Below are 18360 nucleotides of genomic sequence, written 5' to 3'. Positions count from 1 at the left end.
GGACCTGGGCCACGGAGGCCTCCGGCATGGTGGTGTGGGAGAAGAGCGACGTCAGCCGCCACACTAGAGCGCCCCCCGGAAGCCAGGCGTCGAGCCAGAAAGCGATGGTCCGCCCGTCCCCCACCCGCACAGAAGAGACCGCCCGGTACATTGGCATCAGCTCAGGCAGCGAGTAGCTGAGGGCTGTTTAATCACCATGTGCATTTATAATATGCTTACTGAATTAGATTCCAGAATGCAGTTTCTTACCTGAACTGTTCGTGAAGGGCATCCATTTCCAATGTCCAGCGATGCATTTTCATACCAAATCCAGCGGGAACCCAGTCTAGAAACTCCCAACGTAGGGAGGACGCAGCAAGATTGCTGGAAATTTTGTCCGAGACAAACAAATGATATGTTGGTTTGGATTCTCGGGATCCGCTTTGTCTGAATTTGGTACAATCCATGTGTTCGCATGCATGGCGGAATTCAAATATGTAATGAATCAAATAGAGTAAATGCACTTTGTTCTCGGTTTGTAGATCTGTTCTAGGCATGTCTGAATCACACAAAGCTGCGGCCCAGCTCGTGCCCAGCCCTATCATTCGTTCTGTTTTGAACCACCACTGATTCCGTTGTAGTCTAGGTGGTTAGGATACTCGGCTCTCACCCGAGAGACCCGGGTTCTAGTCCTGGCGACGGAAATTTCTTTTTTTCTTTTTGTTGATTTTGACCGAAACTATTGATCCTTGATACGGACGCAACTCCATTATTATGTATTTGTGGCAAAGCTGATCAGCAAGCGGCAAGATCTTCACAAGATCAGCAAGCTCAACTGAAACCGCATTATATTTAGACATGTAGGTAGGTCAAAATTAGCAAATACATGTTGAGCTTGCTGATCGAATTCATGAAGATCTTTACACGATTGACTTTCCGTCGCTCGGGACATCTTACAACAATAATGCCTTCCAGTTTTAAATAAGTTGGGGTAGACTAAAACTGAAATTAATAAGATCTCGAAACCAAGTCATGGCTCTGACATATGGATAGCTAACTTTCAAGCACCTCTGTCCATGGCTAGTTATTTAGTAATATTTCAGTTTTTTAGATCCCTCTTGACGGATTTCTCCCCTTGTTAAATTTGGTCTACCTAATTTTTCTTGACATTATGAGCACGCTTTAACTATCTGCTATGTATTGACACTTCTTGAGGCATGTGTTGTATATGCCAAACCATCTCAGATGATGATGGACAAGCTTTCCTTCAATCGGTGCTACCCCTACTCTATAACGTATATCATCATCCGGACTCTGTCTTTCCTTGTGTTGACACATATCCATCTGAACACGTGTATTTGTGCTACACCTAACTGTTGAACATGTCGTCTTATAGTTGATCAACATTCAGGGCCATACAACATCACAAGTCAAATCATCATCCTATAGAACCTGCCTTTTAAACTTTTGTGACACTCTCCTATCACAGAGAACGGTAGAAGAAGCTTGGCGCCATTTCATCCATCCAGTTTTGATTTGATGACTCACTTCTTCATCGATATCACCATCCTTCTGCAGATTAACCCCCAAATATCAAAAAGTGTCCTTCTGAGGTATCACTTGCTCATGAAGGCTAACCTCCTCCTCTTCGTGCCCAGTAGTACTGAAACTTATATTTAGTTTGTTTCTAGGGAAGGTTATACTTAGTTGTGTGTGTGTGACCAAACTTTCAGCATCTACACAAAAATCTTGCTTCTTTTTTAGCAGAATACAAAAACTTGCTGGACAGGCGGACTGTCTATCTAGAAGGTTGGGCTAGTACAACACCGGTGTATGCTGGACCGGGCTTGGCGGCATGACTGTCTCGCTTGTAGAGGCACCGGCCACCCTCGCATCAAGCAGCGCCCAGAATGGGCCGGTTGTTTTTTCACAGTTTTGCTTTGTTTTTTACCTTTGCTTAAAATTCTAAATATATCTATTATAAAAATCAGTTTACAATCATAATTGAAAAATATTAATCTTGCATTTAAAAATATTAACATGTATAGAAAAATATTTCTAATGTATACAAAAAATGTACAATGTCCGTCGAAAAAAGTAGACATCAAAACATATATATTTGAGAAAAATGTTAATCATGTATTTAAAAAATTAGATGTGCATAAAAATATATTTCAAGTGAATACAAAAGGTACAATGTGTATAAAAAAAGTAGACATCAAAACATATATATGAGCGTGTTGCCTGTAATAAGTCTTTTGTCACAACTACTTTAGGTTGTGGCTGAGAGAAGTGAATCATCCTTGATGTGAACTTTTGCCTTGGCTTTTTCAATAAAAATTTGGGGAGGTGGGCCCTTTGATAAAAATATATAGATATTAAAAAAATACTGTGTGCGTGATTTCCATAAAGGTGGAGGGCGTTTTCATAAAAAAAAGTCGGGCTAAGCCAAGACACGGCCAGCGTGGCGCCATTTGTCAGCTTGTGATTGGCTCTGGACTAAACCTTCACATACATTGCAAGTCTAGGGATGAGGTGATCACCTTTTGCAAGTTTATGGACTAAACCATTACATCAATTGCAAATTTGTGGGTCTGTAGTGCTCTTGCCTCATTATTCTTCTTCAGTGTTCATGATGAAGCCGACGCCTGCATAACGCTCAATGTTCGATGTTCATTGCCTCTCCAGTGAATCCTCTGGCCAAAGGGCGGCCTAATAAAGCCTTGGCATCTTGCCAGCACCCTTTCTTCATCCTGGTCGATGCGGCAAAAGGGAGGCAGTGTAGATATAGTGTGATGGTCACTTCTGTTTTCTCTAGCTGGCATGCGTAGCTGCTGGAGAATTGGCTGGAGATGCACTTACGGTGATCCTGTTGTCCCAAGTGGTGTCATCCCCAGCATTGGCATGGTTGGATCTGGACCGGAGATGCAATTTGGACCCAATTGTGTTTTCTATTCTCATATTAGGGTCCCCATTCAAAATGTGAGAGACTGAGTTGTAATTTTCTTTTTCCACGTCCTTGTTTGAGCTTTGTAATGCGAATACTTTCATAGTCTATGAAAGCTTTTGGGGCCTTTATAGCTCTGTCTGTTTCAAAAATGATACTCACTCCTTTCTGATTTATAGGGCTCATTTCAAAATATTTATTTTTCCATTTTATAAGTCTCAGTTCTACTACTCACCATCATATGGTCAGATTTTAAGATGCATTTAATCACTGCATGCAAGGATTAAGAAAAACTAACCAATGCATGTAGAAGTTTTTGGTTATTTAATGGTCATGCATACATGCATTGTAATTAATGCATCGGTAAACATAACTTTAAGAAAAAATAGTGTAGTAATTAAGTATTTTTACAAACTATGAAATTTATTCCAGCACTCACCATCTACTTTGGTTGGAGATATTTATAAATTGAGCCCTATAAGGCTAGTCATAGTGGGTAGTAACTTAGACTAGTAACATATGCATATTACTAGTTATATGTTACTAGTCTAAATTACCACCATCATAGTGGGTAGTAACATAAGTGTAGTGTCATGCAAGCCTTCATTTATTATATTGCAGACTCATTTTGCATTTGGGTGTGTTATGTTACGTAACATATTATATTACCATAAACACCTCTCTCCTCATTAACTTCATGCCATATAAGCATATATGTCTTGGGGTGCGTTATATTATAACCTAAGTTACTCCCACTATGGCTAGCCTAAACTGGAAAGAAGGTAGTATAAAGTAATTCATAGTACATGGAAGTGTGCAAAGGCCAAAGGATATGCAAATATCCACAAGATATCTTTGATTCATAATAAATGTAGAAATATCCTCTTCTACATGGTGGTATGGAAGGGATATGCAAATCTCAACAAAATATTTTGGATTCATATTAAATGCAACCAAACCCTCATTTACTAGGAGTATATGCAAATCCCAACTAGAGATTTTCAATTCATAGTACATGCAGCCGAACCCTCATCTACATGGAAGTGCGAGGGATACGCAAATCCCAACAGAGGATTTTTGGTTCATAGTAAATGCAGCCAAACCCTTTCTACATGGAAATGCGAGGAATACGCAAATAACAACAGAGGATTTTTGGTTCATAATAAATGCAGCCAAACCCTCCTCTACATGGAAGTGTGCAAGGGATACGCAAATTCCAATAGAGGATTTTGGTACATATATAATAAATGCAGCCAAAACCTCCTCACATGGAAGTATGCAAAGGATACTCTACATGGAAGTATGCAAGGGATACGCAAATCTCAACAGAGGTTTTGGGTTCATAATAAATGGTACCAAACCCTCCTCCAATAGTTCAATTCACCATCTACAAAAGGGTACTACTCTTACTCATTGTTGCATGCACGGACCAACACAAGTTAATTAGCCAGTATATGTGTTTGCATTTCTACAACATATACATCCATGGAGCTCACCGCTCACACTCTTCTCCTCCCTCTGGTGCTTGCGGCCCTCCTCCACCCCACCACCGCCACTGTTGACGATGCCCCACTAGGCCTCAACGGCGGCTTTAGCCTGCGCATGGTTCCCAGCCCTGGCTGGAACAGTACCATCCATGTCGACGACGACGGCTTCCTTCACCTGAAGGAGCCAGTTGGGCACGACACCACCGCGCTTTGACCGCATGTACGCTTTCTCCCAGGGAAGTACAACGTTGTCACCACTGTTGGGACGGGCCATGGCCGCCGCACATACACCCTCGCGATGGAGATGACCAGCAGCCTGACGTGGATGCAGTGCGCGCCGATCCAACACCCGTTTCAGCAAGTGCCGCCGCCCTTCCACCCACGGACATCGCCGTCATTCCGCCACCTCGCACCCACAAACCGCCTTTGCTCGCCCCCGGGGCACAATGTGTGCAGGTTCCACGTCACCCCCATCCACGTTGGTGGCGTACATGCGAGCGGTGTGCTCGGTGATGAGACCCTATCCTTCACGGGATCTGCGCCGACGGTCTTTCCCACCGTCATCATTGGCTGCGCGCACAGCAGCACGGGTTTCATCAGCCACGGAGTGCTCGCCGGTGTCCTTGGCCTGGGTAAGACATACCCGTCGCTCGTCCCGGTGTTACTCCAACGTCACGGCTTGCATCGCTTCTCCTATTGCCTCTTCGTGCCCAGGTCGGCGAACCGGCACGGCTTCCTCCGGTTCGGCAACGACATCCCGGTCGACACGAGGCGCATGAAGAGCACCAGGATCCTCTACCCCGAGGATAGCTCCTACTTTGTCAACCTCAACGGCATCAGCATTGCAGAGACACGGCTGGGCGGCAACCTGACGGAGGTGTTCAGGCGCCGACAGCTCGCCGATGGCAAGTGGCACAGCGGGACCGTGATCGACGTCGGGACGACTCGGAGTGTGATGATCGAAGCTGCATACAGTGTCCTGGAGCAGACCTTGGCGGAGCATGGCAGGAGGCTCGGTTTCCCGGTGCGCCGCACCAGCTCCGGCCTCTGCTTCCGCGTGACACACTCCCACTTCTCGCAGTTGCCGACGGTGACGCTGCACTTTGAGCAGGACCTCGTGCTCACCCCAAATAAGTTGTTTGTAGTGCGGGAGCAAGACATTTGCCTCGCCGTGTCACCGAGCCAGGACATCACCATCATCGGGGCAATGCAGCAAGTGGGCACGCGCTTCGTGTACGACCTCGCCACCAGCAGGGTCTACTTCGCCCCCGAGAACTGCAATGATGACACCGACGAGCATGATTGATATCCTGTTTTTTAGCAAACAATCCAATTTGACGTGGTCAACTGTCTGTTTTTGAAATAAAAGAAAAAATAAACTATAACGAGAGTGCACAAACAAACAAAATAGATTGGCAGCATATCTTGTGAATCCGATGGATAAATGTATCCCTCTATCCCTCTGTTTCTCAGCCTCCCGATCAAAATCCATCGTCTCACATGCAGCCAAGTGAAAATTTGCAGTCACCCGCCCGCTTCCTGACTTAACAAATCCCATTTCCAGTTTTACTATTTTTCAGTCATCTGTTTTTAAATTCGTCTCAGGTCGTTTTTGTGTCCGTCCGATCCACGCAAATCTCCGCGCGTCGTACGCCCTCGGTCTCGCGTGAACCGGGTCGATGTGTCGTGGATTTTTTTATTGTTGTTGGGCTTTCGGGTTCACGGGTTTTCCACCCTCAGTCTCGCGTAAGTGTTTTTTGAATTTTCTATTCAGTCGGTGGGGCGAAGGGCGGCGGCCTTTGTCCTAGCCGGGGAGGGGATTGGAAGGGGTTGGCCGAGGCGGGCGGAGACGGCGGAGGGAAGGGGCCTCCTCGCCGGTGATTAGCGGTTGGTCGGCCAACCGGAGATGGAGCGTGGCGCTTGATTGCTGGAGGCGTGCGTCACAGAGAGGGCCGCGGGCTGGAGAGGAACTCAGCGGAGCTCCCCGTCGTGCTCGCGGCCAACAAGCACCCATGCTGGGGGAGGTAGTATTTGCCGGCGTCGGTGGGGCGCAAGGTATACTTCCGTCTCCCTGTTGTCCTAGGTTTGTCCATTTTTTTTGTTTGTTCTATCTGATCTGCCTCTTTCTGTGTTTGATTCAGTTCATCGTCGTGGTCGCCGGGCATAGAGCTGCTGAAATCTGAGATGGGCTCTAGGTCCATATTGCAATTTCTGAAAAATCTCTAAGGGCCCATGTGGGTTATATGGCACTAGGTGTGGTGGGAAGTTTAGTCCCACCCCGGAAGTGGAAGGAGAGTTGGAGTGGTTTATAAGGGTTTCTCTTCTACATGCTATTGGAGCTTGAGAAGAGAAGAGCCCTCGCGCACTCCTCCTCCGCCGCCCGCCTCGCCACGCCACGCCTCGCCTCGCCACGACGCGCCGCGGGTTGCGGGCCACGATCTGAGACGTCAGCCGCCTATAAGTATGCGGTGTCTCCTAACCCTAGCCGCCACGAACAGATCACATCTGCTCACGCGCACGCCCACCGTCGTTCCTTTGCTGCTGCTGCCGCCGGTGACTCCATCCCGTCCGCCACGTACACGGTCGACGGGAGAGCAGGTCTCCGAAACCACGCCCTTCTGGTTCCTGTACGGGGTGAGGGGCGAATAGGTTTTTGGGCAGCGATTACGCGACTGCTCGCTTCCGATCGTCTACTTCCTCTACGTCCGCGTCGCCTTCGTCATCACCATGTCCACCGACGCCGACCGTGCCGTCGCCGAGGACGCCGCTGCTGCCACCAAAGCCGCGGCCTCTGCGTGGCCTACTGGAGGGTATAACTCGTTTATCCCGCTCCTGATTATTTTCATATTAGCAGTACTAGCAGTATGTGTAGATTTGTCTACTGTTTGCTTAGTACGTGCATGTTTAGATCAGAGTGAGTACGTCATCAACTTAGTCAATGCCATGCTAGTGATTTACTCATGGATTAATTTAATCGAGAAATTGCCTATTTACTCAACAAGAGCCATGTCGCAGGGGTTGTTCGATTAGCTGGTTTTTGGGTAGGAACGTTTTGCGATAGCTTAGTTCACATCTGCGATTTTGAGTGGTTCATGAGAAACGATCCTGAATATTTTGCAGCCACCTATGCGTGTGTGTCAGTCAATCCCCAAATTTCATCGCCAAGTCCGGCTTGTTGTTTTTCTAGATCTAGATCTCCGGTTCAAAGAAGTGTTGAGTGTCAATTTCACCACTAAACAAAACATTCCATTAAGTTGACTACGAAGTGTTGGATGTAGATCTGCGGTTCGGCTCCTCTGCAGTCTTTTAAAAACTGCACATGTGTTGCATGTGTGGAAGTAGGTATTTGAGTTTTTTAGGCATTTGCTGGTGATTTTATTTTTTTGTGGGAGGGTCTATGCAATGTTCAGTAATGGTTCAGGCGGCATTTTCGTCTGCTTTCTGTTGATGTAAGCATGGACGAAGGAATGTTCTGAATCCTATTTTCTACGGTAGCATCTTCCATGATGAAAACATGTTACATGCGCACAATCTATATTTTCTGTACTTATCATTTTTCAGTTTAGTAAATGAGAGCTAGCTTTTGGTACTAGATTATTCAGTTTTTTTTACCATGTTCTGTACATTATTCAGCTTAAATATTTCCTTCATTATGGAGATGGTTTTGCTTCTCACGCCCGACTTTTGTGAGCAAGCTCACGGTTATTTTTTGGCGTGATTTATTCACGCTAAAACAGACAGATCTGAATTTTTCCTGTTACCTGTTATGTATTGGCTATTATAATTTTTCAGTATGCTTTTTGTAGGTTTAGGCCTTTTTCCTGCATGAACACTGGTTGCTTTTCGGTGTAGGTTTCTTTTTTGCTGTAGTGCAGGTTCATGGGTGTTCATTTTTCAGTAGACAGCGATTTTTCTTTCATTGTAGTGCCTCCAATTAAGGTGTGTTCGAAGTCAATTTTTTCAGGGGTCAGCCTAACAGTAAAAAAACCAGAGCACCCCTAAATTAGTTTCTTTGAACACACGCGAAGAAATCAACATCTACCAGGAGACGGGTCGGCTAGGTTGCGCGCCAGTTGTGAAAGATCGATGTGTCTCAAAGGCGAAAGGGCCTACTTTTTTGTTTAGTTCTTCTGGCAATGGCTATCGTTTAAAATGAATTTCAACTGCTGCAAACTTCACTTCATATTTTTTTTAACTACAGTGCCTGAAAATCACTTATCCAATCAGGGAGGTTAGACAAATTGTCAGGCTATAGTAGGATTCAATAGCTCGACAGTCAAACTGTCACCTCCACTCTGCGCCATATAGTGGTTAGGGTCCCTATTGTCCTGTTGGAATTGCTTCATTCATCTGTTTGCATACCTTGCCCATTACATCTCTTCTTCATCCTGTCATCGGTAACTATTTCATATATATTTTCAGTCATCTTTCTTCAGTCTTTAGTAATTGTTTATTTCTTCAGATTTCTTTTCTCTGTCTTCAATCCTTCACTTTTCAGTGTTTCTTGAGTCACCTTACTATTCAACCACCTTTTTGTCTTGTTTATTCAGCCCTCTTTTCTCTCTATCTCTAGTTCTTCAGTTTTCTGTGTCTTTAGAATCTTTGTTTTCAGTGTTTCTGTAGTCCAGTCTTCCGTTTTCAGTACCTTTCTATAATTTTGTTCCAGCAATTGGTGTTTTTCTTCCTCAGTTTGTAAGCTTGCCTTCTCAGTCTTATGTTAGTTTTGGTAATAGTATCAGTCCTCATTTTTATCATATTTAGTTATCATTTGCATCTTTCTTCACTCCTATCTCTCATGAGTCTTGTCTTTTAGTAGATGATTATTTCTGTTTTGAACCTTATGTTCCTGTAAGTCCTAAGTTTTTAGTTTTTGGTTTTTAGTTTTTTGCACTGGTTTTTTTGCTAGATTATTTTCAGTTTTTAGTCATCAGTACTCTAAAGTATCAGTTTTAGTTCTCTTCAACTATATATTAAGTGATTAGTTATTTGGTCGGTGTTTGTTTAGTATCTTAAGTGTCTCATTTTAGTTCTCTTCAGTTATTTGGTCAGTGTTTGTTCTAGTCTATCAGTTTTAAGTTAAGTCATTTATTATTCTAACTAGTTAGTTTCCATTAAGCTTATTATTTTCAGTTTATGATGTTATTCCTGTATTTTCAGCATTCATTTTAAATTTGTTAGACTTGATATGTGTTTATAATTCCTGTAGTTTAAATTAGTTATCTGGTGAGTCTCTGTTCTTAGTTTTTCAGTCATCTTTTTGCTAAAAAAAATAGTTTTTTCTCTGCTACATATGTAACGGGGATGGCGTACCCAATCTGCAGGTCCGACTGCGCTGACCGTCGCTCATCGCGTCTAAATTTTGGGGTTTGGTTGTCTGAGGACTTTGAAAGCTGAGTGGTAACTTAGTTTTGAATATGTTCAATTTATCACTATAGTTCTGTTTCAAAAAAAATTATCACTATAGTCTAGTTCACTGTCATGGTCAGTTATTCATTTATCACTACAGTCTAGTTCTTGTTATGTTTCATTTTTCATTCATCACTTATTTTTACAAGGCTATGATGTGGATATTACCAACACCTCCATGTATGTTTTATGATAGCATGATAGTTGTCCTGTTCAGTTAAACATTTCATTTCTTCTTTAGTTTGTGTATGAATTCAGTTTTTTCCTGCTTCAGATACAAACTTAGTCCTTTTAGCTGATAGAATTATATAAACTTTAGCTTTTTCTTAGATTTGTTTTTCTCATTTAGTCATTACTTGTTGCATTCATTTCCTTTTTTAGTCTATCAGTTTTTAGTCAATCAGTCTGAGTCTCTAGTGCTTACTCACTCTGTCATTTTCCAATGAGTCCTGATCATTTTCTTACCTTTATTTTTGTACTTGTAGGTTATATTTCACATCTCCGAGCCAAAGTTGTCCCACACTTACTCAACAAGTTCTCCCACACTAGTGTCATTTTAAGTACTCTCAGGGGTTAGTGTCATTTTTAGTTATGTTATTAGTTTCAGTTTTAGGTGTCATTTTGTTCAGTTTTGTGTGTTACCACATAGGTAGGTTAGTTAGTATTCACTGTTCAGTCTTAATTTAGTATTCATTGTTTCAGACCTAAGTCCACCACAGCCTACAACCACGAAAAATTTGTTCTGCTTATCTAGACTGTTTTCTTATTTATGAGTATTCAGACCTTCAGCTACTTCAGTCCTTGTTCGATCTTCTCGAATAAAGCTGTCCATCCTAGTTGCTTAGTTTGTCAAGAAATCCCAGGTAGGTTAGCAAGTTTGTTCATACAGTTTTCAGTTTATCTGCATTTTGTCATCTTACTAATTTGGCCTTCATATTTATTGCTTCACTTCATTTTTTACAGATCAGATGCACGCTGGAAATGGACCAAATGGGGCGTCAGTGGTGTTGAATCCCATCACAACAGATACATGCTTTTGACGCTCAAAGATACAACTCACGGAGGAAGATCATTTTTTGTGGGTCTGCGCTAATAAGCCTACTGACACTTGTGTCGCTTCCAGCGGCTGTAGCAGCCAAGGAGTGGTTGTTTTACGAGGGCGGAGTTTAAGAAACAACTTTTCGAAGATAATTGTTGTCGTATGCTATTCTGGCAAGATCTCTGTTCCCACCATTGTTTTTTATTGAAGTTACTGTCAGGTTTTGTATGCGTTTTCATCAGTCTTCAGCACAAGTAGCATCAGTCTTCAGAGTTTTTTCTTTATCCTAATTTTTGACTTTTTTCTACATTTTCCCATAGGGGAACAACAAGATGTTTCTTCTTCAGTCTTATTTTTGAGGTATCTAATTCTTCCTTACGGCAAATGTATGGTCAAGTTCTTTTTTTTTCAGTTTTTGTTTTGTAGTCTTAGACAGTACATTTTTTCTAGGTAAAATATGTACACAGCAGCAGGATATTTCTCTGAATTCAGTTTTTATTCACAACATGGGAAAATTGTAGTATGGGGAATTTTTTTAGCGTGGGAAAGTATGCAGCTGGGGTTTAGTTAGAGCCAGGGCAGTAAGCTACGGCTCCAAGTCGCCCCAATCTGGGTAAGATCTTGGGCTACCCCAGCGTTTTTGTGTGTTAACGGGTTGGCCAGGCGGCCCGATTAGGGGAAAGGAAGGATGACGCGCAAACCATCAGAAGGGCAAGAGGCTGGCGCATAGTTTTCGACCTGAACCCAGCGAGAAAACAGATGTTTTTTGTTACTAAAATTTAGACTGAGTAGTCACTGCAGACGCGTGTCAACCCTCCATTGGAATAGAAAACAGCCTGAAGCAAATTGAAAAACAGACGTCTGATAATTAGTCACTCCCAGTATTTTTGTTTGCGGAAACCCCACTAAAGCCAGATCCATCATCGCAAACCCAAGACCCAAGTCGTGCGTCGTGCGTCTCCTGCCCCAAGTCCTTCGTTGCCAGATCTCTCGGCTCCCAAATCAAGTCCTAATCCGAAGGTCTCGTACGACGACAACGCCCAGATGATTCCCTTGAACTTCTCCAGGGACGACAAGCAAGTAGCGAAAGCAACGGCTCGACGGTTATATAGACCCGGCCGGCCGGTCGTCTCGACGGCGAAGGCATGATAACTGACGACATTCCGCGGCTGTGAAGACGAGTCTGATGAGGCACCAACGACGCCCTGGGTGGCCTCCCCTGACCGCGACGGTTCCTTCATAGGAAGATGCAGTCTCTCGTGATTCATAGGAAGCTGTAGTGATGTAGTCTTGTAGCCTGTAGCAGAGTAATAATATTTGCCCCTAATGAATGGCATGGTGTGAGATGTTTTCATATGTTTCTATTCATTTCTAAATTGCTTACCAATACGTGATATGCCTTGTTCAGATCAGAGGCTTTGGCTCAGCTTTTCCCTTATTAAAAATATCATGTTTGCTGTTGCCACAAAATTCAGTGACTAATTCAGTTATGTACTTATGTGTTGAAAAAAAATCAGTGATTTTCTCAGTCATGTGGTCAAAGCATGTATTCTTTGTTATAAAGCTTTTGAGTTGCAGAAGTGGGCTGGGGTGGTTTTCTCCACTTTTGATATGTAAGCTGTAAGCAGCAAGTCACTATCCAAAATATCCTGAAGATTTACAAAGTTCAGTGACTAGCTCCCGTATGTGTTGAAAAAAAATAGTAATTACCAGAAGTTGCCTGGGATGGCCTTAACCAGTTTTGAGGTAAAAAAGGCTATAAGCAACAAGTCACTATCCAAAGTTTCTTGAATATTTACTGTAGTTTTTTATGTGTCATGTATAAAAGTAAATTGAGAAACAGCGTTGTGTGCTCCAGTATGATGCTGGTCTGAGCAAAGAATTGATTTCACATAATGCAAATTTGACAATCATCCACCGGCTGAGGTTCAATATATAATGTAATAATTTGACAATCATCAAAGTTGTGATAAATCAAGCCAAATTTGATTTAACATAATTTGAATCCCCATCCATTACATGGCTTATGTACATCCAAGAGTAAATCAAAACATATATAAAATCATTATTTGCTTGTTAAAATTTGGTATCAGGGAGCACAATTTAGTTGCATATATCTTCCACAGTCATGCTCCTTTTCCCTTTGCTTGGACACAGCTCTAGAATGCCAACGTGAGGAAGAATTGATGGCAGACAATAGAAGTATACAGCTGTAGGATGCCAATTTGGAATTGAATCCTTCACGGTTACACATGAAGCGCTTAACTTCATTCTCAATCTTCTTCTGTTGTCCGATACAAACTCCAAAACCCACATTATGTGCATAGGCCTTGTAGAACTCCAAAATCAAATATGTACAAACGAAATAATGTCTTTGCAAGTAGGCTGAAACTCATTTTAAACAGCTCCGCTGCTGAGACCCGTGAGCCAATCGTATGGCGCCAGCGCATAGAGTATACCGGAACATCCTATTTGATTATTTATCTTGTTACTCCGATGTTGATATGTCATCACTCGCCCCACCATCACATTCGGTGGTTCATATTTCTTTCAAAAGAAATGATTTTTTAAACCTATTTTTTGCAGAAATTTCAAAAAAGAACAAAACTAATTTTCACCAAAAAAGTTTGACAGAAGTTTTCAATTATTCCAGTGATATTAGGAAACACATTTGTGCATTTTTAACGATTCACTGTATAAAAATGTTTACAAACATACTCCCTCCGTTCCAAATTACTCGTCACAGAAATGGATGTATCTAGAACTAAAATACATCTAGATACATCCATATCTGCGGCAAGTAATTCGGAACGGAGGGAGTATTTCATAAATACTCGCACAAATTGCAATCATAGTTCAACCATTTTTAGAAGCATTACATAGAGATTCATACAAATTTTAATTATTTCAGTCATATCTTAATGAATTTCGTTAATATATAGAAGCACAAAATATCAAAAATATTCACACACATTTAACTAATTTTGACAGTAATTTAATCAATTTTAGAAACACGATGCTTTTTTTAACACAGTATAGACGCAGACGCTCATACATATGCACATACACTTACCTTATGAATGCACACACACCCTACCCTTCCGAGCATCTCTGAGAGACCGAGCCCGACAAGTTGACGGGAATGTCTATTCCACTGAACGAACATCGCTGAAAATACTAAATTAAATCCAGAAAAATGCGAGCAGCAGTGCCAAATACTGAAGTAAACCTTGGTGCGCTAGTTCCACCACAAAAAACGTAATCATCTAAGCTAGGTTCGGTTCGCCGATGCTCTCTCTTCTAGTCATCTAGCAAGTGCACAAACATAGTTGCACCCCATTCAAGCATGCAGATAAGCAACAGACTTGCCACCTCCCCTCCTACCCCCCTAAAGAGCGCTGCTATACAGACGACGAACATGCGGCCGATGCGTGCACGATTCTGCTGTGGCAGCGCCAACAGCAAGCATGCACACAGGAGCGCTGTTGGAGAGGAAAAATTGTTTGCATCTCATGCGGAAATAGTCGTCCGTGAAGCAATTTCGCCACCTAAATATCACATACAAGTTGGTCATGTAGACAAACAGATTCAATATATGTCACATATAAAAAGTGATTCAGTATGCATAAAAGTATTTCGGCATGTCGGAATTGCCTATGGAGACTAACAAATATACATAACTAGTGCATGCTCTCCCAAAAATAATCACCTCAGGAACATATACAAAGTTGTGCCTAGTAGCATCTCTCATGCCTCTCAATGATACATAAATTACATATCATCATCCATATCTATATATAGAAGATCTAGTTAGCCCAAATCTGCCAAAAGATCTCTCATGCCTCTCAATGATACATGTTATAATCATCCATATATTAACATTTGTCTAATCTATCTGCATAACACCAACCCAAAAGTCCAAACAAAAATTATTATTTTTTGCCCTGCATACAGAGTCCAAACCCAACTTTGCCCCTAAGAAGGGAGAAAAAAAGAAACAGTACCTCACGGGCAAACAAACCTGTATATTTGTCATTTTTTTTTCAAAAGGAGGATGACACCCAGCCTCAGCATCTTGACGATGCATACACCATTTTATTAATTATTCATAAAGACCTCACAAAGTAATACATCAATAAGTCTGAAGGCACCATCTTGGCAATATCTGTCGCTACTTCTATCCACTTGATGAAGGGGTGTAGATGGTCAAAACCGAATACCCAAACGTCTCATCAAAGCCTATCATCTAAAGCTAGGGGCCCCAACCCAGCCGTCATGCCGAGTCTGGGGCACACACTAGTCCGACGCACTCTCAGACGTCGTCGCCGCCTTTCTTTCACCGATCCATCTTTAGAGCATGTACTAACGCATCGAACTTGCCAGGCCTACCGTAGGTGCCCACACGGTGCAAGACAATGCCTCCTCCCTACCATCATCACACATCCGTCGACAAGACCCTACCGCGCCACACCGCCGAGACTCCACGTCGTCGATGCATCACATGGAACGTCGCTCCACCGCTGGAACCATCCACTTGTATATTTGTCATAGAATTTTAATAAGATAATACAAGAATGGCATTTTAATAAGACACAATTAATGACAGCAAGCAAGCGAAGAGATACTTAACTTGTTTAAAAATTGTTGGAAGAAGGGGCCCACCCCGGTGAAATTCAGGGGGGAGAAATTGGTGAGGAAAAATTGTGCAACATACCCCTAAAAGAGCAGTAGGTGTAGGATTATTGATATTCCCCTAAGATTCGGAATGCACTCCCCCATCTTGGTGGAATCACATAGAGCGCCTTGGTCTCGCATCTCTCACTTTGCCCCACAACCCCCTCACCACTGAACCCATATCCCAGTGCCGCCACTCCCTCATATCTCCCCCCCTCTCGATATGCGCCCCCTCGCCTCTCCCTCTCCGTCGATGCATCTATCTCTTCTACCAGCTCCGCTTGGTCCTCTCAGCCTCCTTTCCCATGACCCGCATTGGGTCGCCGCGGATCTCCGCGAGCTGCTGTTTCAATTGCAATACTCCATAGGCTGGGGATTGGAGTTGTCGATGGATGCATCGACGACGTCTACTCTAATAAGCTCGCAAGCATCCTTGATCTGGAGGATTACCTACTCCTTGGGCCGTTCTTGAGTCGCCACCATGGTGATGGGGACAGAGAAGGGGATGAGAGGAGATTGGGATCACGTCGATTGGGTGCTGGTGATTCTTCTTTTGTGTATGTGATGGAGCCTTGCACCCGGACAACAGTACATAGTCGGTTTCATTGCCTCTTTGGTGAATCCTCTAGTTGAAGGGTGGCCTAATGAAGCTTTGGCATCTTGCCAGCTTCCCATCTTCCTCCCGGTCGATGTGCCAAAAGGGAGGTAGTGCAGTGATGCTGTGGTGGCCACTTCTCATTTCTTTGGCATGCATAGCTGCTGGAGATGTGGTGGTGGTCCTATGGTCACAAGTGGTGTCATCTCCAGCGATGAAAAGCTGGATCCGCGGTAGAGATGCAATTTGGACCCAAATGTGTGTTTCCTATCCTCATATTAGGGACCTACTTGAAAATGTCAAGGACTAGCTTGTAATTATTTCTTTTGCATCCTGATTTGATCTTTGTAATGCAGCCGCTTTAATCTGTGAAAGCTTTTGAAAAAAAATCTTACACAACTGGGTCGTACGCCCGAGATAGCTAGACCCTCCCCATGGTTGACACCTGAAAAATTTGTCTTAAAAAAATCAGGCCAAAATCCGAATCAAGGATTCCATTCCTGACTTCATGTCAACCAAGTTTTACAAAAAACAGTCTCATGGCCGAAACCCTCTCTACAACGATAGGCTGTATAGGTAGCCGTTTTGCCAACTGTGAGGATGATGTGCCGTCGTGTAGTGCGGCTGCTATCGACAAGAGCTCATGTTGTTCGTCACCCTGACTAATCTTGTGGCCTAACGGAGGAGCTGAATGGGCAATGCAACCAGGAGTATGCTCTGTCGTGCCGCATGATGGCCGCTGGTGAGAGGTCGTACCGAATCGAAGACAATGGTGGGATTAAGAAAAAGCAATTGTCAAAGAAAGAAAGGAGGGGAATCAGGATTAGGGTGGATTGCTTTGAGATTGATAATGACAGGTGTCGTGAATCAAAGTGGAGAAAATTCCTTATATGACACTCTTTTAAATATTGTCTCCCTATTTAAAGTTCATGGCTTAGTAGTTTGTATAGTTTTGTGAGATCTCTAGTTTTGTACTAGCAGCAATGATCATGCATATGTTTTGTACTAGTAGAAAATGATAATGCATAGGTTTCTGTCCAGATTGGTAAATTCATGCATAGGTTGTACTTGGTTTATGTTGCTGTTTATTTGCTTGCCTGCGATCACAACAAGATGAGACTCCAACAAAAGTACTTGTTCACTTAGATTCAAGTAAAAGATCAGATTGTCTAGCAATAGGCATGCATAGATTTAATGCAAAGTTGTCTCTTTAATTGACGGGATGGATCCAAATTCAAGTTATCTGCTCAAAATTAAATTTTTTGGCAATAAAAAAGCTCGAAAGGACATAAGATGTTTTTGTTTTGAGAAGGTCATTGATTATAACTTGACAAATTATAAGGATTTGATTGAATCCATTGTAGAGAAGTACTCGCCGCGTTATTTGGAAGATGAAGTAGAGGAGGCTGAAGTAGAGCAAGATGAGGAGTTGCATGAGGCAGATCATACTCCACATGTAGAGTATGACAAATTAGACCCTCCAATGACAAAATGCTTTACATATCCCAACATGAAAGAGGAAAAGTGGCCAGCACTTGTGCCCTATTTGTAAGGAATACGGGCACCATTCGCATAAGTGCAAGAAGGGTAACAAAGATGACATTGCTGCTTTGATGGAAGTGAGGTAATCAACTATGCATTCTACTTTCTTATTGCATGTTAACTACTTTCTTGCATTACTATTTTGTAATCACTTACGAATGTTCACTACTTTCTTATTGCTCGTGTAGAGAACCGCCAAAGAAGAGGAGGAAGAGTACTAAAACAACTGATTCGTCCATTGTGCCAACAGGTGATGATGCACCGGCAGTTGCTATGTATTTTCCACCAAGGTTACCAATTCTACACCAATGCTTGTTCCAAATGAAAACTAAGTTTTATTTGTGTGAAGCGAAAACTGAGTTCGGTTTGTATGTATTCATGTAATTCATAGCCAAAACTTGGAAACTACTGTTGGGGAACGTAGTAATTTCAAAAAAATTCCTACGCACACACAAGATCATGGTGATGCATAGCAACGAGAGGGGAGAGTGTTGTCTACGTACCCTCGTAGACCAGAAGCGGAAGCATTAGCACAACGCAGTTGATGTAGTCGTACGTCTTCATGGCCCGACCAATCAAGCACCGAAACTATGGTACCTCCGAGTTCTAGCACACGTTCAGCTCGATGACGATCCCCGGACTCCGATCCAGCAGAATGTCGGGGAAGAGTTCCGTCAGCACGACGGCGTGG

At 42.9% G+C, this 18360-nt stretch overlaps 1 long non-coding RNA gene, 1 other non-coding gene and 1 pseudogene across 2 annotated transcripts; all 3 read left to right on the top strand.

Moving 5' to 3' along the window:
- The first annotated feature begins 610 nt into the window (after positions 1-610).
- On the top strand, positions 611-683 carry TRNAE-CUC. Its single transcript has one exon. It is a non-coding gene; the product is annotated as a tRNA-Glu (tRNA).
- Positions 684-4411: 3728 nt separating this feature from the next.
- On the top strand, positions 4412-5719 carry LOC119330025 (annotated as a pseudogene).
- Positions 5720-6165: 446 nt separating this feature from the next.
- On the top strand, positions 6166-11082 carry LOC119327956. Its single transcript, XR_005158769.1, has 4 exons — positions 6166-6468; positions 9735-9810; positions 10305-10391; positions 10783-11082. It is a non-coding gene; the product is annotated as an uncharacterized LOC119327956 (long non-coding RNA).
- Positions 11083-18360: the final 7278 nt, after the last annotated feature.

This window comes from Triticum dicoccoides, chromosome 7A (genome assembly GCF_002162155.2).
Source record: "Triticum dicoccoides isolate Atlit2015 ecotype Zavitan chromosome 7A, WEW_v2.0, whole genome shotgun sequence".
Classification (NCBI taxonomy): domain Eukaryota; kingdom Viridiplantae; phylum Streptophyta; class Magnoliopsida; order Poales; family Poaceae; genus Triticum; species Triticum dicoccoides.
This window is presented reverse-complemented; position numbering and strand designations above follow the sequence as displayed.